Consider the following 13573-nt stretch of genomic DNA (forward strand, 5'->3'; position numbering starts at 1 on the left):
GCTGAGTAATGCTGTGGTCCTGCTACAACCTCCTATTTTCACAGGTAATCCTGATGATCTGATCCAAACATCATTTATGAAGCAGGAAGATGATTTTTTTTTTTTAAAAGATTTCCCTAAGTAAGCAGTAACTGTATATAAAGGTATTGCCTGCTCAGAGAAGAAGCAAGAACTGGAGAAGGTATTCCTAATTTGTGGCTCTGCAAGGTCTCTCAACGGAAAGCCCCAGTCTGCATGACCAAGTCTGACCACCAGGGGTGCCCTGCCTCTCTGCACTACTGACCCTTACTTCATTCTCTCTCTGATTTCCCTTTCAGGAGAGCCAAAGTAGATTACGGGTTTTCAAAAACAACTCTGTGAGGTATTGAAGGCACACAAAAAAGAAACAACACACAAACCCAGGCAAGTATGCCTCTGAGTTTAGTGCTATCTCCCTGCGGTTTTGATTTGCAGACACCTCTGCAAGATCGTGATTTCAGTTCCTTGGAATATATACCCAGAGGTGAGATTGCTGGATCATACAGTAGTTCTATTTTCAATTTCTTGAGGAATCTCCATACTGTTTTCCATCCCACCAACAGTGCACAAGGGCTCCCTCTTCTCCAACCCTTCATCAACACTTGTTATCTCTTATCTTTTTGATTTTAGCCATTCTGACAGGTGTGAGGTGGTATCTCATTGTGGTTTTGACTTGCATTTCCCTGATGATGACTGATGCTGAGTATCTTTTCCTAAGTCTGTCGACCATCTGTATGTCTTCTTTGGAAAAATGTCTATTCAGGTCCTCTGCCCATTTTTTGTTAACTGGATTATTTGTGGTTTTTGGGTGTTGAGTTGTATAGATTTTTTATATATTTTGGATATTAACCCCTTATTGGATATATCATTTGCAAATATCTTCTTCCATTTGGTAAGTTACCTTTTCTTTTTTTGATGGTTTCCTTTGCTGTGCAAAAGCCTTTTGTTTTGTTGAGTCCCAATAGCTCATTTTTGCTTTTGTTTCCCTTGCCTGAGACATATCTAGAAAAATGTTTCTATGGCTGATGTCAAAGAAATTACTGCCTGTGCTCTCTTCTAGGATTTTTATGGCTTCAGGTCTCACATTTAGGTCTTTATTCCATTTTGAGTCTATTTTTGTGTGTGGTGTAAAAAAGTGGTCCAGCTTCATTCTTTCGCATGTAGCTGTCCAGTTGTTCCAGCAACAGTAATTCCACTACTGGATATTTAACCACAGAAAATGAAAACACTAATTTGGAAAGATACATGCACTCCTATGTTTATGGCAGCGTTATTTACAATAGCTAACATACAGAAGCAGTCCACGTGTCCATTGATAGACGAATGGATAAAGTAGATGTGATACACACAAACACAGACACCCACACACAGGAATATTACTCAGCCCTAAAAAAGAATGTTGCCATTCCAACAACATGAATGGACTGAGAGGGTATGATGCTAAGTGAAAAAAGTCGGAGAAAACAAATACCATATGATTTTACTCACATGTGGAATTTAAGAAATAAAATGAGTGAACAAAGGAAAAAAAAAGAGAGACCAAAAAAAAAACCAAAAACAGACTCTGAAGTACCGAGAACAAACTGATGGTTACCAGAGGTGAGGTGGGTGGGAAGAGGGGTGAACTAGATAAAGGGGCTCGAGTGTATACTTAACATGATGAGCACTGAGCAATGTAGAGAACTGCTGAATCATTATATACCTGAAACTAATATAACACTGTATGTTAATTATATTTCAATAAAAAAAAATACTGAGTCTCGTCACAGGTTCCTAAATTAGCACAATTTAAAGGCACAGTGGCTCTTGTTCTCGTTCAAGGATCTTATCTCTGTTCTTCCCAGAGCCTAATTCTTGTTATTCTTTCTCTATATTTTATACTATAACCCTGAGATGGCCAGAGCCTACCAACTAATATTTTAATGAGGGATTGAATATTATATAAGAAATACATGGTATGTGGATATCTAAGACACAAAAATTAAAACTTAACCTTACTATGTGCAATGTATTCTGTCCTGTTCCGTTGTCTTTCATTTAAAAAAATGTTAACAGCAACTCACTAAACTAATTTCACTATATACTAACAGATCACTCCTGCAGTTAAAACCAAAAACCTCCCTCTGGTCTAAAGGCCATACTGACTAGCTATTCATCCAGCCTCTCTCTCTCTTATCAAGTGATGTCCAGAACGCAGCAGAGCTTGAAGATATCTCGTTAGCTCCCAGTGGCAAGGTCTTCCTAGCACTGGAGTACCACATTTAACTCATGCCATTCAGTTGTGGAGAGACCAGATGGCCATGTAATGAATTTCTTTTCGCCCTTTTCTAAAGCTATTATAAGTTGTGCCCATTATGTTATCTAGTATCCTTTATACTTTAGGATCCATTTGATTAATTCTTTGATCTCATCTAGCCATAGGAAAAAGTACATTATTACTAGCAAATTCTTCTATTCCCAAGACAAGGAAGCTTAGAACTAACTCTCATCATCACCCGTTATAGCCATTGTTAGCCTGGGTTTCTGGTGTGACTATTGTCTCATTTTCTTTATTTAACGTTACTTCTTCTATTCTTGTTTACCTTGCATTTAATTGTAATCATCCTTGAATCTTTCCTAGAAGTGTGAAGGATCAAGTCTATGAATAAAAACGAAATTAAATGAACAGGAATCAATGGTTTCCTCTATACCACTGAAGGAGAGGGGGCTCCCTGAACAGACAGTGGGACTCTGTCCTTCACTGGTTACAGATCAATGGCATATTTTGTTGATGTTTCTTTTGCCTCCTTGGGGTCTCCGCCCTGGGCCCCTGCAGAGTCTACTTTCTTTCCTGACTCATTTATTCTCATTCTGTTTGGCTTTTCTGAATCCCATACATTATTCCAATTCTTTATCCAGCTGACTGGGTAGTCTCAGATCTGGCAAAACACATACTCTGATTTTAAAAGGTGGTTTCCATCTTGGCTTAGTTCCATGCTGACATCTATTTTGTCCTTCCACCTCAGAACTACTGCTTCTTCCAAAACACTCCAGTTTATAGCACTCTGAAACTCCCATGAGTCCCCACCTCCACGTGGGGAATACAGTATTTCACATCAAGCTAATACTCTGAGGTGTTAGATGATAAGCCCCACTCACTTCTGTAGGATTGCATGATTCTTTGCTTAGATTGTTCAGCTAGGATGGTTAGTAAAAGGCCAACTGTTAACATTTAAGAATATCTTAATCATACTCACAGTTAGAATAACACATATAATAGGAAGTATCGTTATATATGCCATTAACACATCCTCCTAACTTTGGAACATCCAAGTATGACACTGTTCAAAAGGGGGACTATCTAACCATTGTGTGGCAGGAATCCTTCTAAAATCATAGTGACTATGTAAGCACTTCAATTTGCCTTCTTGGCACATACATAAAAACTTCATTCTTGTGTCAGTTTTACCCAGCACATATGTTAATGCCTAACATGGTCAGACACAGGGCTTAGAGCTGGAGATACTGAAGCATGTGACACAAGTCTCTGTCCTCAAGGAGCTCAGAGTCTAGGAGAACAAAGAGGGCTGTCAACTAATAATCGGAATCCATAATGGTAGGCCTTTAGTAAGGTATGTACAAAGTGTTAAAGGATGAAGTGCTAACTTATTATTTACAGGGCCCTGGAAGGCTTGACATCGGTAAGTAAAACAGGGGTGTGGGAAAGGCATTCTAAGCAGAAGGAACACCGTGGGCAAAACGCAAAGTGATAAAAGGGCATACTGCACTCAGGGGACTGCGAAGTGGGTCTGTGTGATGGTAGGAGAGGGTGTGCATACTGCTCTGTCCCTAGTGTCCTCAGCAGTGCCAGGCATAGGGCAGGCCTCAGTACCTTTCTGCTGAATGACATGGGCCAGGAAAGGAAAGGTCAGACCACATCATAAAGGCTCTAAAGTACTCCTAACAGTAAGTTTTATATTGCAGCTAAGAGGGAACCACTGAAAGTCATAACCAGATTTGAGTTGAAACAAACAAACAAACAAGCAAATAAAAACCCAATCGCTCACACTGCAGTGTGCTGAAAGGATCAGAGGGAGGGGCCAGCTGGCTGCTAGTTAGGCCATCTATGGTCCAGCTGAGAAGTTGTCCATCCACCTGGACGGAGTGAGAGGTGGGGGCACGTAGATGGCCCCACCCCAGCTAAGAAAGTGGGATGGGGGGTGGTATCTGAACTCAAAAGAGACTTTCATTCCCTCTACCAACCTTTATGGAATAACTGTTAAGTACAAGGCATCAGGCTAAATGTTATAGGTAGACAAGAGTTCATTCTTCCTTTGAACAGAAACTTCCTGAATACCTACTCTACACTTTGGGATAGCAGTTCCCAACCCTGGCTATGCATCAGAATCACCTGGGAAGCTTTAAAATAGTACAGGTTTATAGATTTCCCTCTCTCCTGCTCCCACAGAAATTCTGGTTTAGACTCTGGAATCCATATGCATTTTTATATTTATATTTATGTAGTAAATAAAGAATATATTCATATGATACCAAATTCAAAAGACACAACTTTCCCGCCTTGTCTCAGAGGCTTTTCAAGTAGGTTTGTTTTTTTTTTTTCAAGCAGGCTCCACACCCAGCATGGAGCCCAACACAGGGCTTAACCTTGTGACCCTAAGATCAAGACCTGAGCTGAGATCAGGAGTCAGACACTTATCCAGCTGAGCCACCCAGGCGCCCCAAGTAGTTTTTATCAACGAGCTAGAACCAGGCCCCGGGCAGCTGACAATAAAACCCCACTGCCATAAAGAACTAAAAATTCCGCCTTCAAAGTTTTGTGGTGTAGCAAGGGAAATAAGACGTGTTTATGAAAAGCTGCATAACAAAGACACACAATGCATGTGTGGGATCATGCAGGAAGGCAGGCAGGTCAGGAGAACACAGTGGGAGTTCTAGGGAGCGGCTTGGGAGTGGAGGCAAGGGAAGGCACAGGGAGTAGCTTGGCAAAGCTCTCTAGGAGGAAGCGCCATTTATGGGATCTTGAGGGTAGAATTTAGCTCTGTAGGTGCAAAAAAAGGGAGGAAAGAGAATTTCACTCAGAAAGACGCACAGAGTTTCATTCCCTCAAGAAGTTTATAATCCAAGAGTCAATGTAAGAGTTTAAAATCTGCAAATGCAAACTGGAAAAAGAGTGAAAGTTGCTGAAGATGCACCTTAATGTCTTTAAGACTCTAGCACCCACCTTTTGAGCTTACCAGCGCGCCTGCCACCTGAACTGCCTTCCAACCCTAGGCATCTGAACATCTCAGAAGCTGCAAGAGCTAAAAGCCATATCCTACATGTCCGAAGGGCAACAGAGAAATGAGTCTGAAGTCTGTAGACCAGAGGACCACAGGCAAATCTGGTTCCCGCAGGTTTTGTCTGACCAACCTGGTCTTTGGAACCATGTTTTTGAAAAACTGGGTTGATGTTGAAGAGAGTAAGATTTAACGTAAAAATCAATATATCTTTCCTGAACAATAAAAAGAGTGGCAACAATGGCTGTTGCCTGTCTGGCAAGAAGGCCTGCGCACCTAGTAGCTGTGTCCCCTCATCAGGGTCAGCTAGACTCACACACTGCTGGCCCAGGCACTTACCACCAAGTGACTTCTGTCCCATGACCAGCCCGGCCCCTTTAGCTGGTTTCCTTTGTTGCGACTGATAAGAACATTACATGAAATAACATTAGATCCACAGATCTTCAGACATACTTAAAGATATCCCCAAAATTAAAATTAAGACTTATAAATGAGCTTTCATGTATTTGGGGGGGGGGAGTCATCCTCAGCAAAAATAGTATTCTTGACTTAAAAAAGTTAAGGTGACCTCCTCTACTACATTGCTTTACAGAGAGTAACTTAATACTAAAGCTTTAGGAGTTCCTGCCAATGGAAAGCCCGTGAAAGACCTCAGAAAAACGAATATTGAGATGGGAAGATGAGATTTAATTTACATGTAACTTTCTAAAATGTTTTCTAAGAAGCAAGTTTCATGCAATAAAATCCACTATTCTCAGTAGTATTACCAAGATGGAATAGATAAGCATGAAAAAGGCTAATAAAATTGCTGCAGACGCAAAAATTTTGGTGGCCCTACATTTCTTTTAAAATAATTTCTAATTAGGTAACAGTGGTCATCTGACATATGTTACTATTTTCCTGAGTTTGTATTTAAGGTATAAATAGCCTTTAACATATACCTTCTAAATACACAAATATACATATGCATATATTCACAGGCATGTACAAATAAACATGTGACTTTATATGAGCATATGCTATATAAAAATATTTACAAAATAAATATATATATACAAATAAATACAGGGTGAATATATAATTCAGCATCTAAAACAGGGCACTTGAGAGAGAAAAGGGGTGCAACAAATAACTATGCCACAGAAACAGGTATACATTGGTTCAGTACCTGGGGAAATAAGGACGAATGGTCATCCTCTATCTTTATATATATATTTATATATATATACGTATAAATATGTACACATACGTGTATATATATATAAACAAAATATAAACCTCTACATAAACATAAAATTCTGTATTATAGTTGTAAGTACATATGTGTATATTTATATAAAATGTACTTAAAAGTATGTAAAATGCTTTTAAGAATTTTACAAATATATGACAAGCATACTTTATAATAATACTTCATATAAATGCCGTTGGGAAATTCTAGTTAATTCATATATTTAGGATCTTGTGCTGCTTCTGTCTCCTGCTATACTCCAACCTTCCCTAATAAATACACACACATACAATGCAAAGATGGGAGCCTAAATAAGACACTTTTGACGATTAAATTACTTTTCTTCATCAGCTTTTATAATGAACTAGCTTTAAAAAAAATAAGATACGAGCACTTTAGTGGTGCAGTCGGTTAAATATCCAACTCTTGGCTCTGGCTCAGGTGCTAATCTCAGGGTTGTGAGATCGAGCCCCGAGTCAGGCTCTGTGCTCAGTGCGGAGTCTGGGTTTCTCCCTCTCCCTCTGCCCTTCCTCCCTGTGCTCTTGCTCTCTCTCTCATTCTCTCCAATAAATAAATCTTTAAAAAAATAAGTCTATGCTCCTGGTAAAATATTAAAACAGTATATTAAGATACAAAACAGAAGCCCCCTTCTCCAGCCTAGCCTCCCCTCCCCCACACCAATGCGCCCATTAACACACACAGCTCACATACTCCCTACCCACAGATACCTTTTTCCTAATTTTGGAAGATTTGTAAATTGTATCTGTATAAAGTTCCAGGAAAAAATTATTTCCTCTTGAGTTTCTTCTACCCTAGCCTCTAGCTCCTCTGCTTGGCAATTCCTTAAACTCACTCATCTCAGGTGACAGCCCATCGGGGCAGCGTCTGTCCTCTGGAATTTCTAGATTTTGGCTCCTACCTTTATTATAACATGTAGTGTTATGCGTCTGTTCATGTTTATGTCCTTCCCTACTTGCTCCTTGAGTGCAGGGTCAATCTAACTCACTCTGTTCTCCTGCCACCTGTAAGGTACAGTACACTGTCAGTGACGCTGACGGTGAGCAAAAGGAACTGCCCCCTCAGACCCTGAGCAGCAAACAGCTTCGACACACATTGTGCTTAGAAAAGGTCCTGACTTAAAGCTTTAAAAATAAGAACCAGATGAACCCAGATTCTACTCTGCAGAGAGCAAAATTAACTCTCTTCTTTTACTAGAAAAATAAAAATTAATTCCTGTCCATTTTTTCCCCTAGTTTCCTTCTCATCTGGCAGTTCTCAAAGTGTTTAATGGACCTTGAGTCTCCCAAGACCCTTTCATCAGGCTCGTGAGGGTAAAACTATTTTCATAATAACACAAAGATGTCATCTGCCTTTCTTCTCCCACCATGCTAACACGTGCACGAACGTACAAAAGCAATGATGGGTAAGAGAGCTGATGCTGTAGCGAACATCAAGCCAGTAATACCCAGATGAAAAAGTAAAAATTAACAATTTTGTTAAATCCTGACTATTGAATATACAGCTTTTTACTGTTCTGTGTGATAAAACAGGAGGCACACACAAAACACTTGCAGTGCGTCCTGAAAAAACGACGACTGCCTTAAGGAAAAGCACCTGGGTGGCTCTCTGTGTTGTGAGATGAATTAGTCAACTTCTTTCATGGAACACCATTTTTACATGAGAAAACAACTGACAAACTATGGTTATTCAGATGTGGATATCTGGGCAAACATTTACTTGAAAATGAACTAAGCGAGCCTTTCATTTGTCCCCGCCCCCTTCCAACTACCTATTTGTATGAGGCCAGGTTTTCTTTAGACTTCAACTACAACAACATACTTGCCACTGAATTCAGAAGCTGGTATGAAAATCCAGCTGTCTTTCTATCAAGCTAAACGTTACATATTTGCCACTCTTCTCATTACATTTTTTGCCTTAGAAAACAGTTATTTTTAAAATAAAATATGTTATTTTATCATGCAACTGGGTCTATCATCATTTTTCATGAATTGTTTTTTAAGTTCTCCTTTTAAATTCTGAATATGGCAAATATTGATGGATCTATAACTCTGATAAACAAAAGCTCTTTGGGTCCTCAATGATTTATAAGAGTGTAAGGGGGTCCTGGGACCTACAAGTTTGAGAAATGTTATCTAACCTATGATAAAATGTTCAAAATGATTGCTAAAGAAATTATTGAAAAATTATTTTACTCAATAAAATAAATCAGATATAGGCTTAAAAGAACTAGGGACACAGTGGATGAAAATGTGGTAAAATACAAAGCAGAAATCCCCAGGAGAAGGAGAGGCCAAGGGATGGAGAAACACAGACAGACATACCCACCCACAGTCTCACAGATGCACATTCTATAGCTATCTTTAATTGCCAAGCTTGAAGTGGTTACTGTCTCTAGAGTCTGAGCATGGCTGAAAAGCCAGGGGTCCAACAGTCCCTCCACACTCCCTGTACTCGGGTGAAAACTGTTCCTTGATTTGCAGGACCTCCGCTCTCTTCTGTTTGAACAATCTAGCACTGCATGCATTCCTGCCTTCCAAATCTCACAGGTTAGCTTGGTCACAGTCTTCTGTGTGCCCATACGATTCTAACCATTAATCTATCAAATTAGCTACCTCCCCATTAGATCCTGCAGACCTCTTTTAGCCACTGGTCCACTCGTTCTGCGACTGAACTTGAAAAAAGGGAAACAATTCTTAGCAATAATCTGAGCAACTAACTCCCTGTATTTCCAGCTTAATTAAATCTTCCCTCCCCAATCAGTCAAGGCAACTTTACTGAAATACACAGAAGTCAAAAAGCTTAAAACGAGTTTCCATATAAACTTTACTCTCACGGTGCCAAAAAAAACCCCCCAAATCTTGGAAAACCTCTTTAAGTTATTAATCGACAATGTATCTACCATGTAGAACTTTATAAGGCTTGCTAATTAAACTGGGTGTACTTCTATTAGTAAATCTTTAAGACCCGACAGAGAGTGAAGTAACGCTACCTTGAGTAAGGCCAGTCTCCTGGGCCAGTCTGAGGCCCATTTTTCTAAATCTTCTGATCTGAGGCAAAGGCCAAACGCCCTCTTGCAGCACGCTGGCGACTCAATTCCCAATGTACATAACAACAAAACTGAATCAACAGAGCAACTTTCGCTTCTCTCTGCTGCACGTCTTCTTCTATAAAAAGAAACTCAGAAATAAAACCCAACTAAAAAAAGAACACACTATATTAGGATACTGACCTGGAATCCTGCAAAAGTCAAACGCACAGTCCATTTTGGGGCAGTGCGGGGCCCATATCGAGGTGGAAGCTGTGAGTCCCTGCAGAACGTGTGCCGACAAAGGACACTGCTTCAGTGATCCCGCTCCCCCATCCCGCACACATCTTTGCAGCACACTTTCTCGTAGTCACGTTGGGTGACTACGTCAGACCTCCTCACGTGACAAGGTGTTAAAAACACACGCGTCGGATCTCAAAAACATTACAAAACAGAAGCCCTTTAGAGAGCATGGCTGTGTCTACGAAAAGGGAAATCCTCTTGATTTCTCTTCTAAATGCAGTCTGAAAGGGGTAGAGCAGAGCTGCATTTAAAAGACTCTAATGCACTTAAACTCTCAGATTCACGAAGGCATTGTACGGCAAGGCAAGTTTGCTTTTTCAACTGGAATTCAAGCTGTTCAAAAGGCTGACATCAGAAAGCTGCTAGGGTGTATTTGACAGAGGAAGGTTGGCTTGAACAGCCTTACCTGAATATAGCACTTTGAAAAGGTAAACATTTGGTCTCTAGACTTGTAGTTGCGTGCATATTGATTGTAAGAACAAGTATTATCAGATTCATGAATGATGCAATGGGCTCAGTTAAATATTTCAGGCTGCTTGTTTGGAAAGATGAAGGGGGGAAAAGGTCCTTGGCTTCTCTTTTTCTTTTTCAAACACAACGGTATTTCAGGGTAGCCCATGTACCTTGGGATCATCTCAGGATCGAGCTTGCCCACATACCTGCTTGCTTAAGAAACCTGGCCAACAGGCTTCGAGTGTTTATCTCTGAAGCCCTCCAGTCTGTGTTCGTTTCTCATCTCAGCCAAGCTCCACTGACATTTAGAGTCCCTGACGTGGAAGGCATTTTTAATCGGAATGCTGGGGGGACCGAGTGACCAAAATGACCAGGGACAGCGTTCCTGTCCTCTGAAGCTTCTCAGGTTGGGGTGAGCTTATTATCAAGAGTTGCTTTCAAAAACCAAATACCATTTTCTTGTGAACCTAAAGGGCCGACTGATTTAATAACCCTCTTCCTCTCAGTGGATGGACTGCTTCCTCTTGGGAAGGGCAGAGGGAAAAACTGACAGATATTTTGGCTACTGAACAAAAGTGACCCTCCAGCTAGTCATAAGGAGGAGTCATCCTGAAATGGACCAAACACCAACTGCCGTTTTGGCATTAAACTATCTAAACCCACCTCCCCTCCCTCTCCAGCTCCCTCTGCACCCCAGCTTTCTGGGGACTACCGCATCACAAGGAATCACAGTTTACACTGGGTCTTTCTGGATGAGCCAGAAACTGGGCAGGGAGGAGTGAGTACCACAACACACACCGTGCGAAGCACAGTGGTTGGCACAAGTGGGGTTCTGGGAGGACGGGCTGGAATCAGCAGGAGGACTGACCCTATCCTGCTCAGCAGGTGGCTCTGGAGAGAACTGCTTATGTAGTCCATGCTTCATGCGGTACATAGGACGATCTTTTAAAAACACAAAAGAGATCAAGCCAAGCTCCGCTTAAAATCTTTCAGTGGCTTTCCCCTGAAGTCAGCACAAAATCCAGACCCTTCACGGTGGCCTGTGAGGCCTGGTGTGGTCCACGGGTCCTGTTCACTCTTTCGCTCCTTTCCATCCCATTCTCTGTGCTCACCACATACGCCTCTCTTTGCTTACTCCACCTGCCAAGTCTCTTACGGCTCTGGGGCCTTTAAGCACATTGATCCCAGTACTGCCCTCGGCCGGTTCACCCTCATGCTTCAGGCCTGGCTCAAATGTCATCTTGGAGCCACCCCATCAGTCTTTGACCCTGCTTTCACTCGCCCTCACAACGCCTGGTTTTCCTTCGTACTACCTATCACAACCTGCAGTTATCATGTGTCTGCCTGCTTGTTCACTGTCCGCCCTGCCCACCAGAAGATAAGCTCCAGGAGGGGAAGGACCTTGTCCACCCTATTCACTGCTACATCTATAGGACGCAGCACATAGTAGGCACTTGGGAAATATTTGCTGAATGACTAGTGAAGTGGCTATGCACAAAAACATAAATGAGGCTCATCCTGATTAAAAGAGCAACCTGTCCCCTTCCCTGTGTTCCCGTGTCCCGCATCCTGCTCTGCTTTTTTCTTTTCCACAGTACCCACAACATTCCACTACACTACACAATTTACTCCTTTATTACTTACTGTCCATCTGCCTGCTAGAACTGAAGTGTCACAAGGGCAGTCATCTTTGGTATTCTTCCCTGATGTATCTAAAGCACCTAGAACAGTGCCTAACACAGAGTAGGCCCTCAATAAATACTCATTTACTAAATACACAATCCACCCTGTAAACAGATACATGTTTCTAAATCAATATTAGATATGGGTAGGCACCATACATATTGTCAATACAATCTGCATGTTTGAATTTCCCCCAGCAATTTAGAATAAAATTGCTTTTATCTGATGCATTTCAGGTTGTGAAGCACTTAACATATTAACTCTTCTAATCCCCTTCACCATCCTGTGCAGCAGGCAAGTAAAATGGGCATATTACTGTATACTCACAGTGTTAAGGGAATGAAGAGTCTGTGCTGGGTAAATGGAAGCTGACATCACTGGATCTGCAGTACTGAGTGGAAACTGCGCCCAGACAAGTGCCTTGCTTACACGAGACCTGTAATTGCTGATGGCAGCGCAGGGCTCAGTCCCCCACACTCCACTGCCTCATGGGCATGTGCACACACAGCAGGAGTGCAGAAAGAGCAGGTGACCTGATCTATCCACACAAAACTGCCCTGCACGGAGTGCAAACAGCAGGCTTACTGTAATGGATCACTGCTGCAGAAGCCCGGAGCAGGAGCAGAGCCAGGCTGAGATTCAAGAGCTGGAGCCACTGGGGGCAGCCAGCCTGAGGCATATGCCAAGAAGGAACCCAGAGATGCTGCCTGGCATGAAGCAGAATGTGTCAGGGGGGTCCCCAGGAAGGGCAGCTGAGGATGGGAGTTAAGGCAAGCAGACACCTTGCCCTGGGCAGCTGGGTCCCCAGGGCAACCTGAGCATTGCTAGAGCCTGGCCTCAGGGCTGGACTCTTCAAGGCCGGCAGGGTAGACAGTGGTGGTGCAGGAGGCACTCTCTAGGTGCCACCGGAACACATACCAGAGTCAGCCATAGTGTCTGCCTCCCGGCCCAGAACTGGCTAAACACCCAACACCAAGGCCTTTACACCCTCATGTTGCCATCTTAAAACTTTAGTATGAAAAAAAGTTAATTTTAAAAGTCTATTACCAACTTAATTCAGTCCAAGCACTCAGAAGACAAAGATCAAAGATTTGCACAGCGAGGATTTGTTAATCTTAAGTGTATGTATCAGGAAAATGAGTTTTCATTTGCCTCCCCTCCCCCACGAGTATTTAGATTTACCCTCTCAGCGTTGGGCTAGGGATGATACAGTCTTCAGGGGCCAGGAAGCTCATGCTGGAGCCCTGTCCATCAGGGTAGGGCAAGAGAGCAGTGAGTATGAAGCCTCAGGGGAGCACTACAGAAAGACAATCTCCAGGGGAGGGCCAACTTTGGGTGTGAGCTTTCTCCATGACAGATGGAAGAGTCTCCCCACAAACCCAGACTGCGACATGGCCAGCGAGGCTCATTAAAACCCTACATCCAAATTCCCCTATCTCCACCAAGGCTTATAAAGTCCTCTGCGACATAACCCCATTTCCTGCCACTCTAACCTGCATCAGCCTTCTTTCTGTTCCTTGAATATACCTAGGATCTTCCTACTTCCAGGCCTTTGTACATGTT

The 13573-nt window shown here is 42.2% G+C and overlaps 1 protein-coding gene across 10 annotated transcripts in view; it reads right to left on the reverse strand.

Annotated features, from left to right (window-relative positions):
• Window positions 1-13573, reverse strand: part of ZBTB38 (zinc finger and BTB domain containing 38) — a 94891-nt gene that overhangs the window by 24956 nt on the left and 56362 nt on the right. For 3 of the 10 annotated variants that reach the window (XM_019806003.2, XM_034661899.1, XM_034661900.1), the window contains one exon: window positions 9536-9710. The exons of the other annotated variants lie outside the window; for them this stretch is intronic. The gene's annotated coding sequence lies outside the window, so the exon portion shown is untranslated. The remainder of the gene's footprint in view (window positions 1-9535; window positions 9711-13573) is intronic. 10 annotated transcript variants of the gene reach the window in all.

The sequence above is a fragment of the Ailuropoda melanoleuca genome, chromosome 6 (assembly GCF_002007445.2).
Source record: "Ailuropoda melanoleuca isolate Jingjing chromosome 6, ASM200744v2, whole genome shotgun sequence".
In the NCBI taxonomy this organism is placed as follows: Eukaryota; Metazoa; Chordata; class Mammalia; order Carnivora; family Ursidae; genus Ailuropoda; species Ailuropoda melanoleuca.